This window comes from Typopeltis vanoorti, chromosome 14, assembly GCF_054136105.1.
Source record: "Typopeltis vanoorti isolate ZY-2024b chromosome 14, IOZ_Tvanoo_1.0, whole genome shotgun sequence".
NCBI lineage: Eukaryota > Metazoa > Arthropoda > Arachnida > Uropygi > Thelyphonidae > Typopeltis > Typopeltis vanoorti.
In genome coordinates this window covers 67,647,082-67,665,061 of record NC_143562.1, presented here as the reverse complement: position 1 = coordinate 67,665,061, position 17,980 = coordinate 67,647,082, and the positions used below count along the sequence as shown (strand labels likewise).

At 34.9% G+C, this 17,980-nt stretch overlaps 1 protein-coding gene across 3 annotated transcripts in view; it reads right to left on the bottom strand.

Moving 5' to 3' along the window:
• Positions 1–14,619, bottom strand: part of LOC150099563 (cytochrome P450 4V2-like) — a 56,520-nt gene extending 41,901 nt beyond the window's left edge. Inside the window, exon 1 of one of the 3 annotated variants that reach the window (XM_090403629.1) lies at positions 14,512–14,619. The gene's annotated coding sequence lies outside the window, so the exon portion shown is untranslated. The remainder of the gene's footprint in view (positions 1–14,511) is intronic. The other 2 variants (XM_090403630.1, XM_090403627.1) reach the window with 2 other exon arrangements.
• Between the last annotated feature and the right edge of the window lie 3,361 nt (positions 14,620–17,980).

Below are 17,980 nucleotides of genomic sequence, written 5' to 3'. Positions count from 1 at the left end.
GAAATGTTTTTCCAGCAAATTTATACAGTTCGGAGTTTATCCCATCTTCTCCTGCTGATTTGCCATTTTTTATTTTATTTAGGTTGTCCTTTAATTCTTTCGTTGTTATCGTATCATTTAAAGCATTTTGTAAGTTACTGGTGTAATTTTTTGATGTTAATATTATCCGTCCAAAGATCTGTAAATAATCCAAGAATTCTTTTACATCTATTTCACAATTTATATTTGCAGTTTCTTTTATATCTGCATTCATGTGTTTCAGTATTTTTACGCACTGGGTCTTATTTTGTACATGTCATTTTCTAGATACGACACGAATTTTTCCCAGCTTTCTCTGTGTCTCTTTCTGATTTCTCTTTTGGCTATTGCTCGTCTTTTTTACACTCAATTTCATCTTCTTGTTTTTTGCTATCTAATCATCTTTTAAAAGGCCAACTTCTTATTTTCAATTATTGTTTTTATTTCATTGTCCGTCCGCGCGCTTAGCCTAGTGGCTTTGCGCTTCGCAACCATAGGCCTAGAGAAAGAGTCCTATGTTTGATTCCCGTCGTCGACGGGAATCAAACATAGGACTTAAGGATCTTCCTCAGCCATAGCCAAGTTAGCCGGTCTTGGGCGTGGACAGCAGGGTTTTTTCCGCCAGTTTATCTGAGGTTTTTCATCCCACAAGCAGGCAAACTGGTCTCGTGAACACACACGGATTTACAGTCAGGAATACTAACCCAACCATAGGCCTGATTCCTCAGCCTATGCCGGTTCCTCAGCCCGGATAAAATTTGGGGGGACTGGATCCCGCCGTGTAAAAAGGGGACTCAAAGCTACTGTACCATCACATGGAAAGAAAGAAGATTTCATTGTCCCATATATGTATTTTTTATGATATTTTTGTGTGTTCCTAGACTTTTATATGGTGTTGACGTAATAATTTCTTTTATATTATTCCATTCTTTCTCAATGTCTTCATTTTCTTGTTTTTTTTTTCTAAGTAGCTATTAATCCTCTGTTGGTATAAATTTCTTATACTTGAATCATTTGGTAGTCTTACTTCGTAATTAGATTTTGTTTCTCTAGTTTGTTTATTTTCTGTAACCAGTTTGGTGGAAATCTTAGTCTAGTTTTGCCTGCACTAAATGGTGATCTGTGTCGAGTTCTAATTGGCTAGAAATCGACTCTGGCCGTCTTCTGACTTTGACATCTAGGAAGAGGTTTGGTGCTTTTTCATTTGCTATAAAGTAGTTTATTATTGCTATTTGCCTTCTTGCACACCACGTATATTTATGTATACTTTTATGTATGTAAAATGCATTCATTATTTTTAAATTATTATATACAGGTATAATCAATGAGTCACTTTCCATTTTTGTTTACTGTTGGTTCTCCAAATTTTTTATATTATTATTAATTTTTTTCATGCCTATTCTGGCATTAAGATCTCCGGCATAATTATATGCTCTGTTTAATTTAATTTTTCATGTATTCCTTGTTTGTAAAAGTAATCATTTTCTTCTTTTCCTTCTTCAGGGGCATACACTCCAACAAGTGTAAAATTTTCTTTATTTAATTTTAATCACACTTCTAATATTCTTTCATTCCAGTATGTACAGTATAATGAGTTATTTTTGCTTTATTTGATTTATGGATCCAAATCATCATACCAGCTTATGCATGTATTTGTTTGTCCTTTCCACTATATATGATATTGTAGTTTGCTGTTTCTTTTGTTCCTTTAAGTTTCTTTTTTGTTTCTGTAAGAACTGCGATTTCTATATTTTCATCATTTAAAATTTTATCTAATTCTTCTTCTTTGTGCTTCTAATGTTCCATGAAGCATACTTCACCACGTTTTTATTTTTCCAAAGTTTCTTAACCTTTTCCAGTTTTCGGTCTTTTCCCATGTTTTCTCTCCAGATTGGGTTTTGTTCAGACTTGAAAGTAACACGTGTTTGTTTCCCTATGTCGAGTGACTAGCATGACGATAGGTATCCTAGTGGTGGGGCTGCCATCTTAAGACAACTAGGCTTGCCTTTTATTTAGTAGATAGTGGAAACTACAATTTGAGAGGAAAGAGTTACATCCCCACCCTCGAACTGCTCTAATAGCAGTAAGGGGGGAGTGAGTAAGACAGAAGAGAGAGTGGAGGAAAGAAGAGTAGAAGACCAGTCTACAGATATGATATACCAAGTGTACATTGTAGGAAATAAGATCAGGTGTAGCTCGGGTTTGCCTTGCCCGTCTGAGTCCCTGAGAAAATCAATACACAGTATTAATATTAAATCTTACACAAGTGCTTTCTATAAATACGATTTTATATATACAAGTTTATCTGCACAGAAAAACCACCAAAGAAGACAACATCAATATTTTCGATCTCACAGCTGCCTACGATCGTCTGTGTAGAGACAAAAGTTAATCAAAATCGCATACGATACTGGAATAAGGGGGGATGCATTAATTTGGATTTCAGATTTCATGAAAGGAAGAAAAATGAAAGCAAAAGTTAATGAAATTTATTCTAACATGCATCGAACTTGGGATGGAGTCCCACAAGGTTCTGTTCTAAGCCCGCTCCTATTTCTCATCTATATGAACAATATTCATCCTCACGTAATAAATTACACAAAAATAGCTATGTAGATTATATAGCAATCTGGAACACAACCAGTAATCCTCAACAATCTGAAAACGTCCGAAATAATTCAATAAAAGGCTCAGAAAGATGGGCAAAGGAACTCAAACTACAGATAAACCCAGGAAAAACAAAACTGAGCATCTTATCCACTGATAGAAAAAATAGACAAAATTACAACCCCGAAATTAAAATATATAATACCAAAATAGGAAAAACAGAGTTTCCCAAATACTTAGGCCTAACCCTAGATACCGAACTGAGATTTACAACTCATATTACAAATATATCTAATAAATCTCTTAAAAAGCTTAATATCATCAAAAGGCTTTGTGGAACAAAATGGGGTGCAAAACCGAAGACACGCAAAACTACGGCACTTATACGACACGCTATGGAATATGCCACATCAATCCGGGCTCCAACTTTCACTAGCTCAAAAGTAAAACTTGACAGAGTGTTATACAATCAAGAGAAGCAAAATTTATCATCAGTGCAATCTCATCCACAAATAAAAGCTCAACAAGAGTGTGGGCTTCACATACTAGAAGACAGAAGAAAACTCTCCGCAGTTAAATTCAATAATGGAATCAAGAGCCGCCAACAGGATCACATCTCACTCAGGACTTTTGGTGGCTGGACAAGAAAATCTAGACTAACGAGATCATCTACGTTACAATATGATCATGAAATTAGAAAACAGATTCACTTAGAGCACTTATCCATTGCAAAGAGTCATGCTTTTCCACTATTCCATTCTACCAAAAAACACAATGCTTAACTTAAATCTCCTCGAACCTTGTTCAAAAAAGGATTCACAGCAGGTAAAGAAAAGAAAAGAACTCGACACTATACACCACTTAAATAATCTAAACCATGTCATTGCCTACACTGATGGATCATCTGATGAAGCACTCAACTAAGGAGGTTCAAGGGTTTTTTCTAACTCTACCTGAAGGCGAGGAAATGCAAATCAAAACCACAGCTGGCAAAATAGTTTCAAACTTCACTTGTGAATTAACAGCCACACAAGTAGCTCTCAAATTCCATTTCTCAAATCCAATAACAAACATTACAGAAGGAATAACCATCTACAGCGACTCAAAATCTGCATTTGAAGCATTAAAAAATAGAAAAACAAAATTCACACAGGAATTCACAACAACTAACAACTTTAAATTGGAAAAATAAAACTGTGCACTGCAATGGATACCACCCCGTGTAAATATTGAAGGCAATGAAAGAGCAGACAGATTAGCCAAAGAAGCAAGATCCTTACCTCAAAAATTACACCCACTATCGTCACTAACTGATGCTAACGCTGTCGCCAAAATAAGATTGGTAAAACAAACTATCAAGAAGAAGAAGAATGAAATCAGTGAAATCAATAAAAATAGAGAAATAACCACAATCATCACCAGACTAAGGACGGAACATTTTAAAGGCATGAAAATTCAGCCGGACGGTAGTAGGAGCTATGAAACATGCAAAAACTGTCCAGGAGTTGAACTAACACCTGTCCATATTTATTCTTGTCCAGCAATTGCTGCTGCTCTACAGAAAATCGACAGTAACCCTATAGAAAAGCTCTCCTCCATCAAAGTTCAACAGATTGCCAAAGCAGTTCTACAGATCCACCCACGGTCATAGCTAGAATCACTTCAATGGACTGGACAACAACATCTGCACTGGTAGAATTTGATATCAACGTCAGCCTACTGGACATAAATGTCAAACAATGGAAAAAATCAGTCTGATAAAAAAAAAAAAACAAGGAAATATACAGTGATGTTTCTTTTAATACATTACATAATCGATGTGCTAAATTACTGATTGTTGTGGCTAAATTGTGCATGCATTGTTTAAATCCAACAATGTTTCTCTACTGTAGTTATTCAATTGTTATCCACAAACTACTGCATATCGATGTACATTTCAAAAACAACAATATTTCAGCAATAATAGTTGACCAAATAATACAGAAAAAAAGTAGAAGATATTGACATTTCGCGCTCAGCCAACAATGAACAGGAATGTGGCCTTTCATAAATTATTTATCAATAGATTTATTCCAGCAATAAGAGACTTGGAGAGAAATGATAAACAGGCTACGTATTCTATACCGATTTTATTGTTTGTTCAGAGGTTTCTATTCTATTTCGTAGATACGTCCGACAGAATGGTCAAGTCACAATTTGCTTTCTCCATACATCTCGCAACTGGGTTTCTCCCAGCTAGCATCCGCGTTGTGTCATGAGCAACAGTGGCGCATTTTCTGCATGTAACGGTTGTTTATTGATCGTCAGGGCCACCAAACTGAGACTCGAGTAATAGCGTTCTAAGAGAGCAGACGAGAGAGCACATTCATCCCGGAATGTTCGCCTGACCACCGATCTCCCCCATCTCGGTGACGATTTTCTTCGCATCCCCCCCACCCCCCTCGGCAAAGCAGAAAATGAACACGGCGCAGGTGCATGCATAAAGTGGCGTACCCCTCCGCTCTCGCTCGTGCAGCCGCCGCAACTTCAAAAACGAAGGCAGGTAAAAAGGAGCGAGCGCGCGCGCGCTTAACAACCCTACAGTAACAGTTTACCTTTATCTTTCTCTCTCTCTCTTTCCTCTATTCTGTCTCTCCGCGAATGTGTGCGACCACAGAGTGCTGCGGGAAAAGTATCCAGGCAATGCAACAGACTGCAGATCGGATACAGAAAATGTGAACTTTGAACTTCCGCCGAAAGACCTGTGCGAACTGTTAGTGTCGAAATATCAAGGTCATCGGGCAGCCACAAAATTGATTCCGTAGTGTTGGGTAAGTGTTCAATTTCATATTTCTAATTGAGAATGAGTCCTTAAGAGAAATCGTACACAGTCTGATCCCCTAACTGCTTATTAAACTCGTGGTTAGCAAACTCCTAGGATTCAATGTCTTAAACCATGCTTAAAGATCACTTAATTCGTCTATTTTAACATACGTTAACGAGATTGGATACGGTTTTTATTTTATGTTTTTGGATAAAGTTGATTTCTAACAATTTTAAAAGCGCTGCTTAAAAAATAATGGCCGTTGAAGATCCTCAAAAGTGGTGGATTGTAATGCGTTGTTTGAATTGTACCCAAATTATACAGTTCGGTACAAAAGGTTAGAAAAAATGAAGAATTGGTATAACTTAAATAATCAGTTTCAGTTACCATAGTAACAGTGTGTAAAGCTCACGTAAGGAACCTGTTGCTTCCTTTAACCGTGTCGTGTTTCTGCGGCTGAGCGACACAAATTCACTTCTGTTTGCAATGAAATTAGAACCAAAGAAGCTCACCATTAGTATGTCTATCCGCTATGTTCCTTTGGGTGTTTTTATCAATTTTATATTAAAAATCCGAAGTTTCTAGCTAAAAATGTCTTCGACTTACTAACTCAGCTTTAGTTAAAAAAATAAAGCCTAGAAAATTCCTCGCGTTCTTGAATGTACGAGAGTTGATTCTTTGTAATCAAGAGATTTTTGTCGATCGCCAGCAATTCATTTTTTTCCAACTGTTTTTAGAAAAATAAGAACTAATAAATCCAGAGTTTTACATATGCAAATTTACGTGTTTTATATTCAAGTACTCAAGTACATATATGGGATTAGCATCACAAATCTCATATATGTCGAATCGAAACTGGGATAAACTAAGAATACGTTCATCCCAGTCGTTTCCAATGGAGTGCCAGAATAACTCAAATTATTTATACGACGAAATAAAGAGAATAAATCTTTTGTGTAGATTACCGTACCATACTCTCGAACGCAATGCCTGAAATTTCTACAAAATAAATCTGAAAATCTCGACTTTTAGAGTTAGGTTTAAGAAGAATATCTTCTTTTAATGGACATCCTCTATCTTTTGGGCTTCTTTCATTTATTTGCTGGGGGAGGGGGGGATGCCAAGATTGATTTCTGGATGAGCCTGCAGTTATATGTCAAGAAATAAGTAAATGAAATCCTTATCTTATAAGCGAGGGAAGAATGTTATTAATATTAATCTGTAATATTTAGTGTAGTAAGATGATATTTTCCCTGTAACTTAATGAAATTGGAGTATAGCACATCTTAATTTTTAAAAAAAAAAAAATTATATTTTGTATACAAAAAATCAGCAAAGTGAACACTAATACGTAAAAACGTCTAGAAAAGATTCAATTGCCTAAATGATCCCCATAAAAAAGCAAGAAAAATAACATTGTAGAACGAAAACTCAGGGACCACCCCGGGCGACAAAAGCTCTAGCTACACCATTGCCGATGTCAGACCTAACGGCTGGCATTATGCAAACAGCAGACTCGGAACGATTACCTCACAAGCTACAAATCTTCATTATTAAACAGTGCCGTGGATACTAAGGAGAAGATAATGAAAGGATGGAATAATAGGAAACATGTGTTCCTACCCCCTCCTATAACATTTTGAAACAAGAAACGAAATAAAATTTCTTGTCATTTATAATTTATTTTTAATTCCATGGTAAAACCTACTATAACTCTCTCTTTTGAGGAATATTTAACAATATGATGATACACCTTTTTACTATTTGTATATGAAAAGTATATGATTTCTGCAAGGAGACAAATACTCTTGGAGGGTAATGGATGGCAATGTTGAACCAATGAAGTTAAACTGAGGCTCGGCTGTTGCTGTTATACCCTGGGGCGCAGAGATTCGAGAGTTTTGAGTTCGCTCTCTTAAGGTTTTTGCCTTAAGGGAGCAATTGGAGTATTCTCCGGCACGGCCCGCTGAGGGGTTTTGTCGGTGAATGCTTTTCTTCGGAATTTGAGCGGTTCTGCTCGGTGGTGGTGTATGGGTGGAAGGCCATCGCTGAGATGGACGGTCTTTCGCCCACGATTGAGTGGCCTAGGGATCGTCCGAATTTTTAGGGTTGGCTTTACTTACACATCGCCAATGAAGTTTTAACTGAGGCTCGGCTATTGCTGTTACCCTCCTGCTATGATCAGAGCTTTAATAGCTCAATAACACCTTATCCCTACACTGTCCTCTACAGATAACGGGGGAGATGAAAAGCATTTTCTTGCTTCGCCCCTTTAAGTCAGTCCTTATGAGGACTATATCTTCCGAGAACCTTGGTATTGGATTCATTCAATCAAATACCCTTGGAGGGTAAGCAAGGGATGGCAATGCTGTGCCAATGAAGTTTAACTGAGGTTCGGCTGTTGCTGTTACCCCCCTGGGTCGCTGAGATTCGAGAGTTATGAGCACGCTCTCTTAGGGCTTTTGCCTTAAAGAAGCAATTTGAATCTCCGGGGAAAGTGTTCTTCGGCACGGCCCGCTGAGGGGCTTTGTCGGTGAATGCTTTTCTTCGGAATTTGAGCGGTTCTGCTCGGTGGTGGCATGTCAGTGGAATGCCAACGTGAGGTGGACGATTGAGTGGCCTAGGGATCGTCCGAATTTTTAGAGACGGCTTTACCTTTAAATATGGCAATGCTGTAGCTAATGAAGTTTTAACTGAGGCTCGGCTATTGCTGTTACCCTCCTACCATGATCAGAACTTTAATAGCTCAATAACACCTTATCCCTACACTGTCCTCTACAGATAACGGGGAAGATGAAAAGCATTCTTGCTTCGCCGCTTTAAGCCAGTCCTTATCCTTATAAGGATAACCTTGGTATCTTTCTTTCATCACTAGCTCCCACTGATGAGAACTCAACAGAGGTCAAACCCAGTGTGAGATGCGACCGTTCCGATAATGCATAGCAATATGGACGTCAGAAATAAACTGCGATTTACATTATGGGACACCAAGGGAATTGATATGAAGTCATCCGGCTCTATACACAAGTAGCCCAGTTGTGAAGATACTTCACCCTCAAACTTTGTTTACTTACCCTTGGATAAAAAAAAACTAAACCAAGAATATAATTTCTTGTCATTTATAATTTACTTTCTAAACAAATGCCACAAATTTGAGTATAATTTTTGATAAGTAGATTCGGTACAGCACCTTAAATTACAGTCTGCAACCACAATGAAACTGCGTTTATAATTTGATCAATTAGTGACAGATGAACAGCATAATCTAATAATAAACCAGCTGAAACATTTAAGAAAATAATCAAAGATTTATTGTTCATCGCATTCCCTATGAACAGTGTGAACTTACAACAACAATATAAGTTCAACGGATAACAACACTATGAAATATTATTGTAAGTTTCCGGGATCATAATGACCCTGATTCGTTGTAAATTTTGTAATGGACGTCTTTGACTGCGTCAGATTCTTATATTTTCATTTGTATGTCGAAAAGTAGGCAAACATTGGCTGATGAATACAATAAGCACTGTGGTGCACCCCAAGAGTGATGACTGCTGAAACCATCTGTCGCTCTGTAAAAAGCAGCTTTTGTGAAACATGACAAAACACAGTCCCTTAAAGGTCTATGACCGACTCTTTTTATTCCTTTGAAGCATAAAATATAATTCGAATTTCTACAGATCGATATAAATTGCATTCTCGTCTTGAATCAATAACAGAAATAGAAACTTTTATTTAATACCATGTTGATGTATACGCATGCGACTGTCGACACCGATCCTCATCAATTCCCTGAGCTATGCTCAGGGAGATAATGGGTCGTAGCCTTGCTTCTGTCAAGTCTCTTCTAGATCAACCAACTCACCTTTAGTTCAAAAGCAGTACAAATATTTCTGTCGTTCTACATGGGATTTGAACCCAGATCTTTCCAATCTAAAAAACCACTGATTCTTCTGTTTGTATAGGATGGGGGAACGTGATAAAGGAAGTGAAAAATTCTAACCATTACATTAAAAAAAAAACGAAATTAATATCACTGAATAAAATGTTAAATTTACTTTTTTTTAAATATTTAATAAAAAAACAAAATACAATGAATGATATTTTTCTCTTCCTTGTCCACATCACTTGTTTTAAAAATATGCTCTGGCCTTGAATTCAACCCCACTTGCATCAACCAAGACAAGGAAATAAATCATGTGTCACTTACAACTGTTTACAAAGATGTTTCAGACAACTTGATGGAGATAACAATCCACCAGCTGGCTATGAAAACAAATATTCGAGTGTTAGTGGCGCGATGTGAATAAGAACAAAAGATAATCGAATAATATGTGCCTGCTTCCTTTCTTAGTAGGTTGTATTGGCTTCTGCAGCTAAAAGTTTACTGTAGTTTGGTTTTCCGTTTATAATTTTCTGAAAGGACGCTCCACATTCCAAAGAATACGTTCGTTGGAATTTAAATTTATTGAATGCATTTAGATTCGCTTTAGTATTAAATATTGAACTTTGTTTTCAGTAAAAATGTGACATCTGCTAATATATCCATCGTTTGAGTATCACCATCACAAAAAAAAAGCAGAAAAAAATAAAGAAGAAAGAAAAAAAAATGACAAGGTTCCTTTTACTTTCTTTACACGAAACTCTCGCTAAACCCGCCTTAGTAACCATTATTTGTGATTAGCCATCGATCGCATGACCATTTTCAACCAACAATGCAAAGACATTCGACTCTGAGGTAACTCTAAAAGAATGAATATTTTTTTTAGCTAACTCAGTTATGTTTCTCTTTCTTTTAGACGTACACTCTCGCTAAAGATGCCAGGCACTAACAGGTTTTGTATTGATGTCGAATATAGCTGTGTTTTCTACTAGAGTACGTTTATATTTATCGAATCCTGTATTGATATATTTCTATTATAAACCAGTTGTCTGAATGTTAGATGACGGATGTCGACAAGATCTGGTTCTGCTCAAGAATTTTTATAAGAAAGAAGACAAACACTAGTCGCTTTATATGCCATGCACTTCTGCTTTGCTTACTTCAAAATCTAGAATGAAAGAACAATGCGAGAAGAAAAAACGGAAATGAAAATTTTACAATTCCGTTCCATATTGTTCGATTTGTCAGTTGAAGATAAAAAGTTTAGTGCGTGTTCAGTTTGATCACAGCTTGGAAACAAAAATATTACTCAAAAATAGAAAAATAAAACATGTTTTCCAATAAGAATTAGTTTCAATGATAAACAACCAATTACTTGAAATAAAATGGATATTTGCGTAAATCACATTTACACTCATATATATGTTCAGTAGTATCACTAATTAATTCAACAATGATATAAATATTACCCATTACTAGCTTTCAATAATGTTAATCAGCTCAACAATGAAGTAAACCTAGAATTCAACAATCATGATCGGTTCAATGATGATTTTGCTTTCATTTATGCTAATTAGCTCAACAATGAGTTAACTGTTACCAATTATTTTAATTGCAATTAGCCCAACAGTGAGGTAGATCAACAATCATAGTAGTGACTTAAAACGGGGTACTCTAGAGAGGCACTAACTAATCTTATTATGATAGAAATATTAGTGCCAAATTTGGCCTGCTGAACTCCATTTCTAAGTTCAGTATTAGTCTCTACCACTTTTATATTTCAGTAATTTATGAGTTTTATTTACTGCTAAAAAAACTCATATGCAAAAAAAGTACTAAAAACGAGAAGTCTGGATTCAGTTTTGAAAAATGGCTACTTGGCTGACATTTTGTTTTAATTGTCCAAAATGTAAATTTCCTTCTGCCCCTTCCTAGTTATATAATTTTTTAATCAGAATATCCATTACGTCCAAATATCGGAATATGGACAACTATAGTTCAGGGGTGCTCAAAATCCTCCCTTCGTAGTCCTAAAATCTTAACTGTGGTCATTTCTATGCTCCCTAATTCTTCTTTCAATAGCATGCTAAAAAAAGCTATAATCCCAAAAGAAAGAATAAAATTCAATTAATTGATTTTTTTTAAAAAAAAATTAACGACTATTGATAGTTAAATATTCTTCTGCACAAGATGAATGATTGAAGTTGTAATTGCCCATCGTATGTTGAAGAAAAATTAATAGCACCTTTATGTTCACATACACACACACCTTGTTGCGCGTGTCCTCATCCTTCTAGTTCGGAATTACAACCCACGTATCTGCCATTACCAACTACTACACCTGAGTTGCACGATACACGCCCGAACGTGATGTGAATTATCAGTCTTCGCACGCCATCAAAACACTGCGCAAGATCCAGCAGTAGAAGAGTTATAACGGCTTTGGTCATGAATTTTACTTCACGAGCGTTATGTTGTATGAATGTGTGCTCTTTTAGTGCCTCTTAGTAAGGCAGAGAACTAGATAAAACGAACTCAAAACAATGTATTTTCATCCACAAGTATATGGGATATTTAATTGTGATTACTTTTTAACAATGAAATTCTAACAATTGAAAGTTAGATTCAGTGACGTCAGTTTCAGTATTGAACAACGAGTGTACTGCGCACTTGACAATTCCAAAATTCAAACAAAGCATTGTTGTTTTAGCAGATAACCATAAATAAGAGTTTTTAATATTATTCATATAGGAATGAATAATAACAGAGAGTGCACTACAGATAACGATTATCAGGTCAAGACTTGTTAAAAATATTATATACATTAATAACGGTGGGAAATTTTTTTTTAAATTAAACAAGGAGTCTTCGAATTAGATCAACAACATATGCGTTAGGCTTAACAAGATATTGTTAGCATTGTTGATATATCACATCCTCATCCAGAGGGAGTCTAAGATCTCGGGATAGAAATCTTTGGTTTCTAAACCCACAGGGTATACACAAAGTTTTCCGAATGTTCTAACGCTGAGAAAGGCCTATTCACATCTGCGTTATCGTCATCCAAAATTACTGTGCTGTCCACTCCATTTTAATTTTTCTATTTCGTAAAGAAGTGCTTGTAAAATTAATCAAATTTGCATATTCAAATATGGAATCTTTAAAACATAATTTTCTTCTACTCAAAACGGCTATTTACATACGTTACTATGCAACAAAGTTTTTTTTTTTCATAACGCAAAAAAAAAAACCATTGTTAGTCAACTTGTCGGGAAGATAGTTAAAAGTTCATAAAGTCCATCGTGTATAAAGCAGTTCGAGTTTAAATGTAGCGTGCCACACCTTTCATTTAACGTTCGTAGAATTATAATATACAAGTTATAAATGGAAGTAAAGCTTAGAAATGCATGAAGCGAATGATAATTGCACTTTAGCTCAAAAAAATGTTACACTAATATAATTTCTTTTCTGAAAGATTAAATACGCTTCAGTATTTAATATAGTGAAGAAAAAATCCATAATTTCCCTTCGTTAAGAAGTAGCATATAAATTTGGGAATATAATTTGAAAACACCGCAGCTAACCATGACGTGATTCAATAATTTGACTCATATAAGCCAAATTATTTGCATATAAGCAAGTCAGCATTTGTTTTTTGAAGAAGTTGAATCAATTATTAAAATGCAGTATCCGGGTAAAGTATACTTCTTTACCGACGTTGCTGATTTTAGCGGCAAATCATTAACGATTTGCCGCTAAAATCAACATGAACGTTTCGAGGTACGAATTTATTCCTAGGCGTCAAATCCGATTTTTTTTTTTTATATATATATATAACGTCCACTCGTTTTACCTATAACAAACAATTGAAATAATCGTCAAAATGTAGTCGTTCTGTAACGTATGCATTTTCGATCGACTGGTAATTTTAACGGCAAATCATTAACGATTTTCCGTTCAGATCAATAGGGTCAATCCGATAACTGCGAATTCATCATCGCATACTGTTTTTCATTGTTTGAATAATGTTTTGATTTCATTGTTTGAATTAAGATCAGCATTTTTTTTTTCTACATACAACCGAATTAGGCACGGTATTTAACAGCAGGTACCAAACATCTGTCCACATCATATTTCCCCATAACGAACAGACGCCGTCCTTTATTTCCGAGTGCACGGAAACAACTACTGCATATCGATTCATCGTCATCAAGCTCTCGCAAGCCTTCCTGCTACTCTTTTTGACCGATATTTATCAACATTTCCACAAGACCGGACGTATAAATGGCTTTGGATATGATCAATAGTTTCATCACAAAAGCACACCTTGTTCTTCCACCCTTTCCTTCCCCCTCCCCCCTCACAAGCTCTCGTCAGTGGCAACACAAATGCACTTTTCAGATCCACACAGCGGAGTTGAGCGCATTTGAAAAGAATTTTACAGGACCACTCTCAGAAAAATTGTTCGTTTCAGTTTTTGGCACTTTTCCAAACCTGTCGCTTTAACAATGGAAGCGAACGTTGGGGTGATAGGAAAGCTTTTACGTTACTTTTTTTTTTTTTTGTATTCTCCGTATTGCGCTATTTACTCAAAAACAATATCGAATTAAACTAGGACACAGTTTACAAAGAATAACACGATTGTGGAAAGAAATGAATTTAAAAAAAAGTCGAAATAAAGATGAATATATAACGCCCCACAAACTTCTTAACATAATGTCGTATTAAGATTTTATCAACCATTGTAAATATTTAAGTATTTCATGACTACCTGAACCATAACGCTAGCTACAGACATTCTACGAAGTACTTCGTGACTGAGACTTAGTGGATACCACAATAATTTTCAATTAGACTTTCAGCCACGAATAAAAACATTGTTCAAATGATAACAATGAACTCTACCTTCAGGCCTTCTCTTTAGCCTGAAGCGCAGAGTGACTCGCGCTGATGATTTATGTAATAATTAATGGAAGCAAGTTGACTAAAAAAAAAAAGACTTCAACTTGCAGCGAACCTTATTAAGGTCCATTATTGCCGTACCGTATCGATCATGCTGATTTTAGCGGCAAATCATTAAGGATTTGCCGTTATTTTACCTTTCATCGTTTCACCGGTCATTGTTTACGTAATTGACATAAAAAAATAATGGTGATTTATTAGCCAATCGTTAATAAATAAATAGTTAACTACTTACTAAAATTAGACTGATGTAATGTTTCGTTTCTATGAGTATTTTTATACTTCTACAGATGGGAACCTTTCTCTATGCTAAGTATAAGGACTTGGGTTTCTGGAATCTTCGTGCACGCTGTGTTGTTTATTTATTCAATAGAATGCGAAGTTCTTTTGTGTGCGTATCGAATTTGGAATGCTCGTTGATACAAGAACTGGAAAGATTACGTAAAATGTTGACCAAGAACCTTTGCTCGTTAGATACTACGCATAGAAGTTAATTATTCACTTGGAGCCGTTGCCATTTGGAAGGAAAGAAGGTGGTAATAAGTAAACACATGCAGCTAATTAGTGATGTAATAATGACATTAGAGGTAAATCAAAAGAATACCGTTCAGGATCCAATTACGTAGAAAATTAAGAATTTTTAATTATTACAATTTTAGAAGTCAACATAGAAATGCATAGAAGCTGTAGAAAATAGAATTTTATATGGCATTTAATAAATTCACTAACTTACTTAAAAGAGGCTTGTAGCTAATTAAAAACTGCTGTTTGTTCTATAGAGTGAAAATTCCGAATTATGTAACTTTAGCCTTCCCACTGCATATGCTGCAAATCGACAGCTCTACATGTATAAGATTATCATTAAAAATGTAGGATTTATTCCTAAGTACTGTTTCCATAGTTACCCAAGAATTTCTGTAAGATTACGTATGTGCAATCGATTTCATGAATCTGTAATAAGTCGCTTCTTAATTAAAAATTTAATTGTAGAATACGATACTCTTCGTTGCGACTACGCAATGTCTAACTGAAACATTAAGCTGGTTTCAACTAACAAGACATTGATTACGGTGACACGTTCCAGCATCTTCATTAGCTTCGATGTAAAGTAACCCATTTTAATCTTTGACCCATAAAAGGATGGTAATCCTCTTCACAATGAGAAACTACGTACCTTACTATACGATATGAAAATAGTGTCCATTAGTGCACTATGGTATTCACTGAAAATAGTGTTTTATTAATATATTTCAATAATAATTAGCAAATATGAATACCTTTAAGACGGTTGGCTAAATCAACTTTGATATGAATAGCTAAAGAAAAATGTTAATTTAAAAAACAATTTCGTCCAGGGATTCATCAAAAAGGATTCATCAAAATAATGTAAAAACTATCGAAATAAACTAATTCGTGAATGGTAAGAAAGCTAATATGTTTAAAGTGTGTTTAAGAAATTTTCTACATCAGTATCTTTACCAACTGATCAAAGTAACACAAGAGGTCATAGATAAGGATTCTGAGAAAAAAATTAGGTAAATAAGTAGGTATTGACATTTTTAGCATTCAAGAATGTGTGAGGTAGTTTGGTCACTCAGAACGGGAATGGAAGGAAGAAGACTGAAATGTTAGATCTGACAAATGAGACTAATTTGGAGGGAAATTGTTAACACGAAATTAATAATAATGTAAACTTAGTCTGATATACATCACATCGTGTATATTTTCATAGTATCGGTTTGAGGAATTTCACGATGACAAAGTGGTAAGTACATAGTGATGGCCATCACGATAGCCTCAGGAGTGTAACTTGTTAAAGTTGCCAATAATTCTAAAGTTAGAGCCATTTACTATCTAAGTTGATATTTATCTCAAAATAATTGTTCTAAACCTGATAATAACTTACATTTTTCTCTAATACACCAAGCCTTGTTTATGGCACAGTGAATAAGTCTTCTAACTAAATCCTAATGCGTTTTTACTAAATAAATGTGTGCATTTTTGATGGAATAATTTTGGAATGTTTTAATCTGTTTTTTGGAATATCTTCTTCAAGATTTTTTTGAAATATCTTTTTTAATGTCTGTTTTTTGGAATGCCTTTTTAATGTCTGTTTTTTTTGGAATATCTTTTTCAATATCTGTTTTTTGGAATATCTGTATTTTTGTGTGTCAGTTTTTCAGTGTCAGTTTTTGGAATGTCTTTTTTAATATATGTTTTTTAATGTCTGTTTTTTTGGAATGTCTTTTTCAATTTGACTGTTTTTTGGAATGTTTGGAAATGCCATTTAGTAAGTTATCAAAATATATTTGCAAATTATATGAAACAGTGAGATAGAAGCAATTCGATGGAAGATTTGTTCAGCTAGGAGAAAACTTCCATTCAAAAAAAGTGGAAAGTATACAATGATCCGGAAGAGGAGCAGTTGGATGTAATATCTGCACGCTAACTCATGACAGCAAGAGCATCTTTAACAGCTTACAGAACACCCCTTTTCCTAAACACTACTTCTTTCATCTAGCATTTTCACACTTTTTTCATTCCTTCTGCTATATACGCTTTCCTTCACCTGTCAAGCCTTTGGCAAGACAATAATTAATATATAAAACTAAAGAACTCTTTATATTCATTAAGACGTTAGACATAAAATTAAAAATTCATTACATCGTAGAAAAATCTGTAAATAATAAACGGTTCTTCCTTGAGTTTTGTAGCGTCTCCATTCGTAACGTCGGCAGTTTTATTCGCTGGTGGCATACGTTTTATTATTTTATGTATCTGAACGGTATGTGTTTGTGTATGTGTTAGCGAGTCTTTTATTATTCATTTATTTCCACTGTAAAAGTGCGCAGAAATGAAATTTTGATTACTGCGCAGCACCGTTTTAAGAAGCACACAATTCGTTTGTCTCACATTTGTCAAGTCATATTCCCCCAGGGGTTTCCTACAAACATACAAAAGATTGCTAAAATATGAACAACTTCAGTTGAAGTTATCATAAAAGCAATTTGTTTGTATGCTGTAGTTGACAATTTAATTTTGAAACAATACATAATATATATAAATATTATATTATGCAAATTTTCTTGAAAGGAGGCCCTAGCAATTCTTGCTAAGAAATAAGTTTATTTCAAGGTTATTTTAGACTTTATCTGAGAGTGCTAGTGGTTCGTTTTACGGATTTTGCTCCACTAACGATAGTCTCCGCCACTAAGTAGCTAAGCTATAAAAAAACATTTTCGGGCAAATAATCTTATAATGGATTTAATACCGTTGATATCAATATTTAAAGGAATCTTTTAAATGGAAGATAGCTATGAGCATACTATTTTTCGAAGAAAAATCCTTTGAAATCGATTAAAGGGAATTAACAGTATGATGGTTAATCATCATGATCAATGTATGGAAAATCATATTGTAAATATTCCTTTAGAAATGTCTCATTTGTATAAATGGGTATAGTCAGAGCTATGGAAATTTTAACAAAGGGCTCGCATCGTCCAGCAAAAAAAAAAGCCGTATTTCACACAAAAACTTTTATTAATACAGCTTGTGTACAAATTCCAATCAAAAAGTATGAGAGGACAATCAACCTCTAAAGACTATCATTTTTAATCAAATATTTCATGATCTAAACATGAAATATTTGCACACAATCAACTGTGTTAATTTATCTTACATAAGAAAAACATTTTCTAACTATC